Here is a 12,822-nt window from a genome sequence, read left to right as displayed (position 1 = left end):
GAACTTGGAAAATTGTCCCACTAAGTCCACTTCCCCCAAACAAGGGAGTGCAATGATGTAGAACAGGAGTCATAAATGGGAGCAAGATTGCTTTGCTAAGAGATGACAGGAGTTGAGATGGGCAGAGACACAAGGTGGTGTTTCTTCAACAAACTCCCAGGTGTGTGGGTTCCTGACTATGAGTGAAGGACTGTGATTTGAATCAGAGCTGGGGTGTGTATCTGAAGAAAATGGTGAGGCATTTATCACTTAGATTTGGGGGAAGAGTTTAAAATACAATAACTAGATAGTCATTAAAAATTATTCCAGACACCCAAAACTTGACATGGGGGAGTTCTATTAGGAAAAAAGGTTTTATTTACAGGAAAATGGGGAGGTTAATTAAGAAGTAAGTAGGATGTTCAGAGGAGGTGGTGATGTTGTCCTTGTCATTAAATGTTTTCTGATATGAAAATACTCCCTTGGTACTTATGAAGAAGGCTGATTTTCATTAGACATTCACTTATTCATTATAAAATAAAAGCATGTGTGTATGTGTGTGTGCATGCACGTGTATTTCCAACCAAAAGTCAGGAGTGTGGACTATATTATGTAGAACCCAGGGATTCAGAGGCCTGATTATGAAAGGATAGTTACATGGATAGATTAATGATGGATGGATGGAAGAAGCATTAATCATCTGTCATGACTGGTGCCTCTAGCTCTAAAATGTCTGACTTTGAATCCAGAGGAAGAAGTGGGTTCACTGGGTTAGGAGAGTATCCTTTAAAACTTTTGCCAAAAACATTTGCAGTCACTTTTGGTTTATCTCTGCTGGTTGGATTTAGTTTTCCTGAAGCCATTTGGGGCAGGGCCATCTGTGACTTATGCTTAGGGCAGTGGAATGTGGCTTTTTCTTCCCTTTCACCAAGGAGCTCTCAAGCTGCCTTTTTGCTTCCTTCTCTACCTATCTACATGGATTTTAAGCTTATCTGGATACTTGTTGTGAATACTCATGAGGGCCAATTTCACCGCATTGCTCCACAAAAGAGTTCCTGGATTTCATTTTCTGGAATAATTTAGCAGACTTCAGGATGAATCAAAAGAAGCTAGTCCCTGAAAAATGTCTACCAACCTCTTAGTTTAATCACCACTTATGCTTTAAGGGTATGTTGTAACACAGCTGGCATAGACAGCCTCTCTCCTGCTCTCCTGGCTCTATGGGCTTTCCTTCGGCCCAGCCCACCTGTCCAGGTTCACCTCCTGCCCCATTCCCACTTTGCAGCCTACACTGAAGCCAAATCAAACTATTCACATTTGCCCCTGCCACTGGACTATGTCAAGTACCCTGTGACTTTACTCATGTAGCTGGAGGGTTCTTTCCTCTTCCTCCACGTCTCCCCATGTTCCCTTCTCTTTCCCCATCAATCTTTAAAGACTCTCAAATCCAAAATATTCTGCTCTAAAAAAGTTTTCATTGACTCTTTTCCTCCACCTCCACCCACTACCAAGTACTCTCTCCTATACATACTTCTATTAGAGCAATGATAAAACTGAAAATAAATTCACAAGAAGGAAAAAAATCTCAAGCCAATTAGCAAGTGACTAGAGTCTGAGGGAAGTCCACAGTGGAGATGAGTAAGAGGCCTTGTAATGCAGAAGAGCCAAACAGGGATTAAGGGATAATGCTGTAAAAAGGCAAAATAAATAACCAGGGCAGGCTCTGTTGAATCTTACAGAGATGCCCTTCTAGGTTAAACATTTTTGAAGTACAGACATGCAATGCTTAACAAGGAGGATATGTTCTGAGAAATGCATTGTTAGATGATTTAATCATTGTGTAAACACCATAGAGGATACTTAAACATGTATTGAATGTACTGAATACTGTAGGCAGTTGTAATGCAATGATAAGCATTCATGTATCTAAACATGGAAGAGTACAGTAAAAATACAGTATTTTTTACTGGGACAAACTTCCAATATACAGTCTGTTGACCAAAATGGTGTTATGTGGCTAATGAATGCCCACTTAACTGGAAAATACAAGTATTCCAGGACTGAAAAAACTGTGTCTCTGAGAACCTCTCTCCCTCCTCTACCATATATAGATTCTCAGGGATGTACTCAGAGCTTTGGCTAAGGAAAGGGGTGCTTACCAGGGCAGTCACATGCATCCTGGACATCAAAGGGATGACATTGGTCACAACCAGTTCCCTTGTTCCCAAAGATTCCAGAAGGACATTGGCATTGTGGCAAAAACAGCTGCAATGCCAATGCTCCCACCAGGCATGTCAAGTTGATTTAGAATTAGGCTGAGGAAAGGGGACACTTCAGCCTAGTCCAGGAGACCATGGGGTGTTATTTCCTGGCTTGTTCTTAATTTCTCAGCTGAAGGTAGTGCAATCTCCTGTAATAGACACTGATTACTTGTGGTGACCTAATATCTGTGAACCCCCTCCTTATCTTTTTCTTTTGTGTAACAGCTTTATTGAGATTTAATTCACATACCCTACAATTCACCCATATAAAGTGTACAATGCAATGGCTTTTAGTATATTCACAAAATTTTGCAACCATTACCTCAATCAATATTTTCATTAACCCAAAAGGAAACCTTGGCCCATTAGTCATCATCTCCCAAATCTCCCACCACTGTCCAGTCCTAGGCAAATAATGTGGTTTGGCTGTGTCCCCGCCCAAATCTCATCTTGAATTCCAACATGTTGTGGGAGGGACCCGGTGGGAGGTGATTGAATCATGGGGGCAGATCTTTCCCATGCTGTTCTCATGATAGTGAATAAGTCTCATGAGATCTGATGGTTTTAAAACATGGGAGTTTCTCTGCACAAGCTCTCTCTTTTTGCCTACCGCCATCCATGTAAGATGTGACTTGCTCCTCCTTGCCTTCTGCCATGATTGTGAGGCCTCCCTAGCCATGTGGAACTGAGTCCAATTAAACTCTTTCTTTTGTAAATTGCCCAGTCTCAGGTATGTCTTTGTCAGGAGTGTGAAAATGGACTAATACAGCAACCATCTGTTAATTAATCTTCTGTCTCTATATCTTTTCCTATTATGGATTGTTAAAGGCTGAATTGTATCCTCCTGATACTCATATGTTGTGGTTCTAACTCACAGTTCTTCAGAATGTGACAGTATTTGAAGACAGGGTCTTGAAAGAGGTAATTAAGTAATAGTGAGGTCACCAAAGTGGGCTCTAATCCAATGCAACTCATTCCTTAAAAGAACAGATTAGGCACAGGCACAGAGAGAGGACCATGTGAAGACATAGGGAGAAGATGGCCATCCCTAAGCCAAGAAGAGCAGCTTCAGAATGAAACCACCCCTGCTAATACCTTGATCTCAGATTTCTAGCTTCCAGAACTGTGAGAAAATCCATGTCTGTTGTTTAAGCCATCAAGTCTATGGTACTTTGTTGTGGCAGCCCTAGAAAATGAATACATTTCATATAAATGAAATCATACAATATCTGGTCCATTGTGATGGACTTCTTTTACCTACCATAATGTTTTCCAGGTTCACCTATATTGTAGCATATATCAGTACTTCATTCCTTTTATGACCAAATAATCTTCCTTTGTATAGATATACATATTTTGTCGATCCATTAGTTAGCTGAGGGACATTTGGATTGTTTACATTTTTTGGCTATTTTGAATAATGTTGCTATGAATATTGACGTAAAAGGTTTTGTGTGGACTTACATTTTCAATTCTCTTGACTATATATCTAGGAGTGCAATTGCTGGCTGACAGGTAACTCTATGCTTCACCTTTTGCAGAACTGCCAGATTGTTGTCCAAACTGGCTGCATCATATTACATTTCCAGCAATTCATGAGAGTTCCACTTTTTCCACATCTTCACCAACACTTGCTGTTATCTGGCTTCTTTATTATAGCCATCTTAGTGCATTCATAATAGTATCTCAATGCAGTTTTGATTTGCATTTCCCTAATGGCTAATGATGTTAAGCATCTTTCAGGTGTTGTTGGCCATTTGTATATCTTTTTTTGGAGAAATGTATATTTTGATCTTTTCTTACTTTTAATTCAGTTATTTTTCTTTTCATTATTGAGTTGTAAGATTCCTCTACAGGCAAGAAATGTAAGTACCTTATCATATATATGATTTTCAAAGCTTTTCTTCCATTCTGGGAGTTGTCTTCATTTTCTTGATGGTGTTCTTTGAAACATAAATGGTTTTAATTTTAATGATATATTCTCTACCTTTTAGTAACATCCCATATGATAAGTTGCACCTGCCCAAGGTAGAAGCTAGAAATCTTCCATACCAAAACTCCTTTGTAGCTAGGATAACCTAGATTCCACCAATCAGATCTATCCATGATAGTCTTAGATTTTGGAAATGAGCAACCCAAGGAATTGGCTGCATGGAGAGGAATTGATATAATGATGGGGCCCTCTAGATCTTCAAGATCAGAATTGGGAGAAGCTGTTGATATCCATCCTGGTTTCCTCATTGGTACAAAGCAATAGTGGCAAAGGAAAATTTGCTCAAGAAGCTCCTGTGGTGTTTCCAGGAATTGTTCCTGAATGGCTCAGAGCCTACTGTCTGCCCCTCCTTGATTTTCTGTAATCTACCTAATATTCTTGAATAAACCCCCTTTCTGATTAAACTAATCAGAATGGATTCTGTTGTTGGCAACTCAGAACCTTGACCATTAAATACACAGTCTTATCAGAATAAGGGAATTCTAGGACTTCAGGAACTATAGACCTTGCTACTTCAGCAAAAGTAAACTTTATGTCCTTTAAAAAGTGACCTAACCCTTATATGTTATCAAGTAGGCCCCATTTTCCTACAATTGTACTTTTAAAAACTTTTCACAAGGTACTTAAGAAAAATATAATCCTTAATATAAATTCAAAATAACCTGGCAAAGACTTTCAAACGGCATAGTTTTCCTTGATGGTAGGTGATATGGTTTGGCTGTGTCCCCACCCAAATCTCATCTTGAATTCCCATGTGTTGTGGGAGGGACCCGGTGGGAGGTAATTGAATCACAGAGGGCAGGTCTTTCCTGTGCTATTCTCCTGATAGTGAATAAGTCTCACGAGATCTGATGATTATATAAGGGGGAGTTTCTCCTGCACAAGCTCTTTTTGCCTGCTGGCATCTATGAAAGATGTGGCTTGCTCTTCCTTGTCTTCTGCCATGATTGTGAGGCCTCCCCAGCCCCATGAAACTGTGAGTCCAATTAAACCTCTTGTAAATTGCCCAGTCTCAGGTAGGTCTCTAATCAGCAGCATGAAAACGGACTAACACAGTAGATTTCCAGGAGTGAAGTGAATCTGCTTGCTTTATCCACACACTTAACTTACTTCATGATCAGTGCTGTGAATTTGCAGGTGGTTGCACAGATGAGCCCAGATGTTGAAACAGAACACAGGTGCTAGCCACACGGAAATTAGCTATGAGCCTTGGTCTTACTGGTTTTGTGCTTAAGTTGCTCCACAATAACCAACAAATGAGAATGACCTTTCCTCTGAAGGAGAATGAACAACAAATTGGGGAAAAGGAAAGATTATCATGCTTCCTTAAGATCTGCTAAACCAGGCCGGGCGCGGTGGCTCAAGCCTGTAATCCCAGCACTTTGGGAGGCCGAGACGGGCGGATCACTAGGTCAGGAGATCGAGACCATCCTGGCTAACACGGTGAAACCCCATCTCTACTAAAAAATACAAAAAACTAGCCAGGCGAGGTGGTGGACGCCTGTAGTCCCAGCTACTCAGGAGGCTGAGGCAGGAGAATGGCGTAAACCCGGGAGGCGGAGCTTGCAGTGAGCTGAGATCTGGCCACTGCACTCCAGCCTGGGCGACAGAACGAGACTCCGTCTCAAACAAACAAACAAAAAAGAGTTGCTAAACCAATAGCAACTAGAATTAAGAATGAGAGATACTTTCTCCTTGATTCAGGGCCCCATCTGGATTCCTAAGCCAGTTCTACATGCAAAGTTCTGAGAGTCACTTACAGTGAATTCATGACTTCTTAAAAGTTTATTTCAGCCTAGCTATACTATTCCAAATTTACCTGATATTTTTCCAATACTGTATTGAATTGATTACTTGGACTTACATAAGGGAAGCCACATTATTGGGCAACGGCATGTTCAAAAAAGCAAGACATTAAGGAGCTTAAGAAATATTTTTGCAAACTCAAGGCCACCAATGCTTATTCCAAACTTTAAATCTTTAGAGATCAAAAGTCCTGCTAGAGGATAAAGCATACCAAAGTTATAGAGAAACGTTAGTTTTGGCAAGATGAGCAAAGAGAAGTGGAAAGAAAGGAAGCAATCAAAATACAAAGAGGAAATTCTACCTTGACTCTCTTCACAGAATTTTTATTTAAAAACAGCAAACAATCAGTCAGCTGTCTTTTCATATCATCAAAAAAAAAAAAAAAAAAAAACTAAAAGAAAGATACTGGAAATGAGCGACCCCTGCAGGCTCTGCTCTTTCAGCATGTGAAACTCTGAGGTTAAAAGGTTTTATGGAATTTAATCCCTTTGGAAATTAAGAGAAGGGCCAAAGTCATGTTATCAACCTCAGGAGTTGGCTGGTTGGTTGTCTCATTCTAGATAAGAAATCCACTCTCCCTTCATATATATAGATATTCCATTAGGTCACACCCCATCCCTAGAAAATAACAATTCAATCCAGTGGCCTTTAATAAAGGTACCAAGTCCAACACTCCACCAAGAGAGTTAAGAAGTCATTCAGCTGTGTTTGTCTAACAGAAATAGCAGAAATACAGTTCAAATCCTTTCCAAAAGTTATCAATTTAGTTGACTTTAAAAAATGAAACCCTGGCCGGGCGCGGTGGCTCAAGCCTGTAATCCCAGCACTTTGGGAGGCCAAGACAGGCGGATCACGAGGTCAGGAGATCGAGACCATCCTGGCTAACAAGGTGAAACCCCGTCTCTACTAAAAATACAAAAACTAGCCGGGCGAGGTGGCAGGCGCCTGTAGTCCCAGCTACTCGGGAGGCTGAGGCAGGAGAATGGCGTAAACCTGAGAGACGGAGCTTGCAGTGAGCTGAGATCCGGCCACTGCACTCCAGTCCGGGCGACAGAGCGAGACTCCGCCTCAAAAAAAAAAAAAAAAAAAATGAAACCCTATTGGTCTATAGAACAATAATGCTATTTGCAAAGTTTAATCCAGTATAAGAACATTTCTTCCTTCCCTAAGACGTAAGTGCTCAGCAATGATAAACACATGGGGATAGAGTAGAAACCTCCCCCTTTTCATGCCTCTCCACTTCAAATTTACTGGTCTCAGAACTAGTAAACTCAAATCCACAGTGAGAATTCTTTTTTCTAGCAGAACTCATGTGAGTAGGGTGAATAATGGAAATTATGTTTCATAGTAAAAGCTCCACAAATCAGCCCTGTACAGCCAGTGTAAGCCCAACTGCAACATTTGGCCTGCACTCAAAGAAGAACAAAATACAACTGCAGCCCATACTTGGGTACACCTGAATTTATGGCTCATTTCTCTGCTTGCTCCATGCTCCATGGGACAGATCTGAGCAAGTTTCATTTTCATTGAAAGAAACCCAACTCCAGGCCACAAAAATCAATAAGAGCCCTGTACTCAGTTTGGCTGCAAAGCTAGAAAACAAGGTGAGAAATGATCCCTATGTTAATAAAAGGAAATAGAACACATATACATACACTCACCCACATACAGGCGATTGAACTCACTTCCAGATGGGCTGCCAGAGGAAGCTTATTGTAACCAAGCTGGCAGAGGGCACAGAAAGTGATTAGTTGTCAGCAACATAACAATGAGGCCCTCTCTCCCCACCCAAAAATATGAAGAAAGATCAGCAACATTAATGGGAGTGAGATCTGATTGTATCACTAAGGGCAGCAATTTCTATCTTTTGCTGAGGTCTGAGTGACTTGGTAAGTCATTAAAAAAAAAAAAAAAAAAAAATATATATATATATATATATATTAGACTTAGACTTAGGGGGTACAAGTGCCATTTTGTTATGTGGATATATTGCATGGTGGTGAAGTCTGGACTTTTAGCATAACCAACATCTAAATAGTGTATATTGTACCTATTAAGTAATTTCTCATCCCTCACCCCCTCCCATGCTCTCACCCTTCCGAATCTCCAGTATCTATTATTCTACTCTCTATGTCCACGTGTACACATTATTTGGATCCCACTTATAAATGAAAATATGTGGTATTTGTCGTTCTGTGTCTTCATTGTTTCACTTAGGACTTAGGATAATGGCCTCCAGTTCCATCCACATTGTTGCAAAAGACATGATTTCATTTTTTTTTATGGCTGAGTAGTATTCCATAGTGTGTGTGTGTGTGTGTGTGTGTGTATATATATATATATATCACATTTTCTATATCCAATCATCCATTGATGGACACTTAGGTTGATTCTATCTCTTTGTTATTGTGAATAGTGCTGTGGTAAACATGCAAGTGCAGGTATTTTTTGGATATAATGATTTCTTTTCCTTTGGGTAGATACCCAGTACTGGGACTGCTAGATTGAATGTTTCTTCGAGAAATATCCATATTGTTTTCCATGGAAGTTGTACTAATTTACATTTTCCCCAAACAGGGTAGCACAAGGGAGAGGGTAAGAAAGGAGTATTAAAATTTTAACATGTTATCAGTGAAGGGAGAACCCCTGTCCTAAGGACTCAAATCTAGGTTCTTTCTCTGGAGAGTATCTCAGAAGTCTTCTAGCAAATCTAGGTGGTATGTGTGTAAGTGCATGGGGGCAGGGTGTGTGGATGTTTACCGTGAATATCCCAGGGAGTTAAGCCTGCCATTGAGGAATATTTCACTCTCGGAAAATAAGCACAAACTGATCCTCACTTTATATCCAATTTGCCTTGTGGATTCTCAATGTTAATAGAGTAATCTCTATTCACGTGGGCAAAGAAAAACCTTGTTCTGGGTACTGTATAAATATTCTTATAAAGAGAATTTCCAGGAGCCCAGACTAATCCTTCATATCTGTCCCCATAGATTTAAGCAAATAAGCCTTCATCCACAAGCCGATATCTCACAGGAGCAGTTCTGAGCAGAGCTGACTTCTGGTTTCCCTCCTCTGGAAAACTCTAGGAATCCACAGAGGGGTCATATTGACCTTCTGCACCCCAGAAAGCTGCTGAGGGTGACTTTTCAGTCTGAAGTGTGAAGGCAGAGAAAGTAGGAGCAGAGCTCTTACCACAATAGGCACAGTATTAAACTCTCAACATTTATCATCTTCATAAGTGTTGAAGAAAATTCAATTATTTTTCATATTTTGTAGATGAGAAAACAGACTCTAAGAGGGCAGTGGCTTGCCCAAGCCTGTGTAGCTTAGGCATCTGCTGCTGAGCCCCTGTTCTTAAACACATAGTTCTCTGCCTTAGGAAGGGTTTCCATGGACAACCTTGTTCTTTGCAATTCTTGTGCTAGGTAACTGACATCTCTAAAATGACCAATTCCATACAGCAAAAACTTTAGCAAGATGTGTGATGTAGCTTGTTCAGAACTGGCAAGGCCTTTCTTTCTTCATGCTATTCCTGACATATATATTCCCAACACACATACTCCTGTCAATATACTCCTGATACATATAATGTAGCAGAATTATTTTTCCTGCCTGACCACCTGCTACCCGAAGGTTGTTTATACGGACATCTACTTCTACCTCTGCGACATGGTGGTAACAGCACAGACTTTCAAGGTGGTTCTGAGTGTGAATCCTGGCCACTGACGTATTATCTTGAGTTCAAGATGTAATAGGACCAAGGCCCAGCCAGCACTGGGGCACAGGGCATGAGAGTGCAGTTCAGGTCTGTGAGGCTGCAGACAAAGCAGTGCATCCTAGTGCAGAGCTGGCTCACCCTGAGGTGTGACTGTGTGAAAACTAAAAGCCACAAGCCAATCATTGTAGGCCAGGCCATGGAGGATGTGATGTCCTCTAAGCTGAACCTGTGGAGTGTCCTGGTCCCCTGAATACTGCTGTGAAAGCATCCTGCACCACCAGCACCTGGGATCACTGCCAGAGAAGAGGCCTCTTCCCCCATGCTCTTCAGCAGCAATTCCAGCATGGAGCTTTGCCTCCCATTCCCCCTACCTCCCACAGGCATCATCCCTTTATTGCCCATGCCCACAAAGGTGACTTACTCCAGAACCTCCTCTACTCTCACCATCCTGTGCTGGGGCTGAGTGAGGGAATTAGAAGTGCTTTAATGAAAAGAGACCTGGATACAATTCTGGTTCTGAAGAATTCCAACACTGGGGCAAGATGGTGTGCTTGTACGTAAGGGTGCTGGAGAACCAGGGAACTGGACTCTGCCTGCTTCTGTGCCTTGGGCTCAGCCTTCCCCAGGGCACTGTGTACTCAGCCATCAGTACCCATCTATTGTGATGAGTGTTCTGAGATCAGCCTGCACTGGACATTTGCAAGCATCTGGATCCCTGGACTGCTAATAGAAAGAGGTTGGTCTTTTGAAGAAGGTTCCATTTGACTTCTGGACTCCTGGCTATTTTCAGAAAGTGTGTTTTCTGGAACTTCATTCTAGGGATTGAAGGAAACAGACTACCTCAGTTTTAAAACCTGCTTAATTAACATGCTCTAAATCCGGAAATGATTCAAATGTTTGTCAGTTGGTGACTGGATAAACAAACTGTGGGATATCCATACAATGAGATACTTACCAATATAAAGGAATGAACTATTTTTATTATACGTAATAGCACAAACAAATCTCAAAATAACGGTGAGTGAAGAAGTCAGATGAAAAAGGGGCCATACTGCATGATTCCATTCATATAAAAATTTAGAAAATACAGCCTATAGTGACAGAAAGCATGTGAGTGGTTGTCTGAGGTTGAGGGTATGGGTCAGGGAGAGGTGAGAGGGAAGGATCAAAAAGGGGCATCAGGAAACCTTTGGGGTGATTGATATGTTCATTTTTGATTGTGGTGATGGTTTAATTGGTATCTACATATGTAAAATCAAATTGTACATATTGAACATATGTAATCTATTGTACATCAATAACATGTCAATAAACCTGCAAAAAATATGCAATATATACAAGATACTTAGCAGTGTGCCTGGCATGCAGTCTGTGCTTGGTAAATAGGAGCTATGTTGCCATTTTCACACTTGGCTTCACTGTCACCTACTTTAATGAGAACAGGAGCTAAAGACATGGAGACCCCAATCCTACGATGTGTCTCAAATGAACTCTGCCCAAAAGCTGAGGGAAGCTCTGTGTGCATCAGAACTAGAGCCAGTATGGAAAGAGATTCAGAAATTGGTTTAGGAACATCTTCTAACCAAAGTGACACTTCCTAAAAAAACATGTTATAATATCAGTGTTATAGGAGGAAAAAACCTTCTTGAAGTGTATTTCTGATAATGCCTATAATTCTGAAAGCACATTTTGGCCTGCTTTCTTACCTTGTCTAGACTGAAGAATTGTTTCAATTTAGTATCAATCAGCCCCTTGATTCTAAAATGCCATTGCCCAGGTATAGACAGCTCACCCCATGGCATGAGGACTCTTCCTCGTGCATTTCTGCAACCCCGGGCTCTAGGTTTGGTTGAGTACTGCGATCAAGCTTCCCCCACAGTCTGAGTTCATCTCTGCTGAGTTCAACAAACATTCATTCCAAGGAATACCCACTCTCCTTCATAAACATTGAAAATTTCAGAATCTCCCCTGGCCATCCTGTCATTGTTCATATGTGAATTAGGTGATTGCTTCTTTGGAGGGTTTGAGAGACTCCAGGAAGACCACCTTGATATGACAAAATTCCCACTGTACCCCCAGTGATTCCTTTTTCAATTAAATATTAACTTTAAAAAACACAAGCATGCCTTGGGTAAAGGAGGTAAATAGTGAGTAAATAGTTTATTTCTAGAGAGGAAAAAAGGGAGAATAATAATATTGGATCAAAGGATAAAACATCAACAACGGGGCATTTTTCTGAAAGATAAGTCTCACCAACTTTACCATTTGGGGGCCAGTGCCTCCCACTTCCTCTCGAAGACCTGGCACTGGTAGCCTTTGCATTTGTGCCAGCAAAACCCAGGGGGGGCGTGTTTCAGCCTGCTCTGAGGATCAGGCACCCAACACTCTTAAAAAATCTGTTGACCATGCCCTGTATAGAAAGGGAAATTTCAGCTGCTATTTTAATTAGGTGAAAGCCAATTTGAGACTTCACTCATTTGACACTTTCTGATTTTCTTGGCCCCTGAATTTAGTCTCTTGGTTAATGGACAAACTATGTTTGGTTGGTTGGTTTGGTTTTTTGTGGTTTTGTTACTTTTCTGAGCCTCTATCTATCTGCCCTCTAATCACACAAGAGCTGTAATGTTTAATGTAGTTTCATACAGAAGTATCATAAAACTGATCAGAGAAGGTATAGTTATAAAAACGGAAACCTGAAACAGTGAGGAGGCCAGTGCCTGGGTTCATGGGGTCAGGCCAGAGAGATGGGAGTCCACTGGCTTCTTGGCCTCTGACGGCAATGTTGCTTTTTCTTCTAGGCCAGGCGCCTGACTCAGGGACTTCACCTACAACTGCATGTCACACTTGGAATCAGTGCCTATTCAGACTCCAGGAAGTCTTAGATGAGGATGAGGGATTGACCTGTCTCCAGGAGGGGCCATACCACATACACCTCTGTTCGGGGCTTCTGGTGATTCAGGAGGCCAGAGATGTAGGGGTTTGTACCCACCTCAGAAATAATACAGGAGAAGGCCAGAGGTCAGGGAAAAGCATGTACACATAGGCAGCCCCAAATCCCACGTTAG

At 41.3% G+C, this 12,822-nt stretch overlaps 1 long non-coding RNA gene across 3 annotated transcripts in view; it reads right to left on the bottom strand.

The window, feature by feature from the left end:
* Window positions 1-12,822, bottom strand: part of LOC117062455 — a 37,147-nt gene that overhangs the window by 11,447 nt on the left and 12,878 nt on the right. For 2 of the 3 annotated variants that reach the window (XR_004428384.1, XR_004428382.1), the window contains one exon: window positions 2,958-3,426. The exons of the other annotated variant lie outside the window; for it this stretch is intronic. This is a non-coding gene — a long non-coding RNA (uncharacterized LOC117062455). Of the gene's footprint in view, window positions 1-2,957; window positions 3,427-12,822 lie in introns of those variants that run through there. 3 annotated transcript variants of the gene reach the window in all.

Source organism: Trachypithecus francoisi, unplaced genomic scaffold (genome assembly GCF_009764315.1).
Source record: "Trachypithecus francoisi isolate TF-2019V2 unplaced genomic scaffold, Tfra_2.0 Lachesis_group17, whole genome shotgun sequence".
Taxonomy (NCBI): domain Eukaryota; kingdom Metazoa; phylum Chordata; class Mammalia; order Primates; family Cercopithecidae; genus Trachypithecus; species Trachypithecus francoisi.
This window is presented reverse-complemented; position numbering and strand designations above follow the sequence as displayed.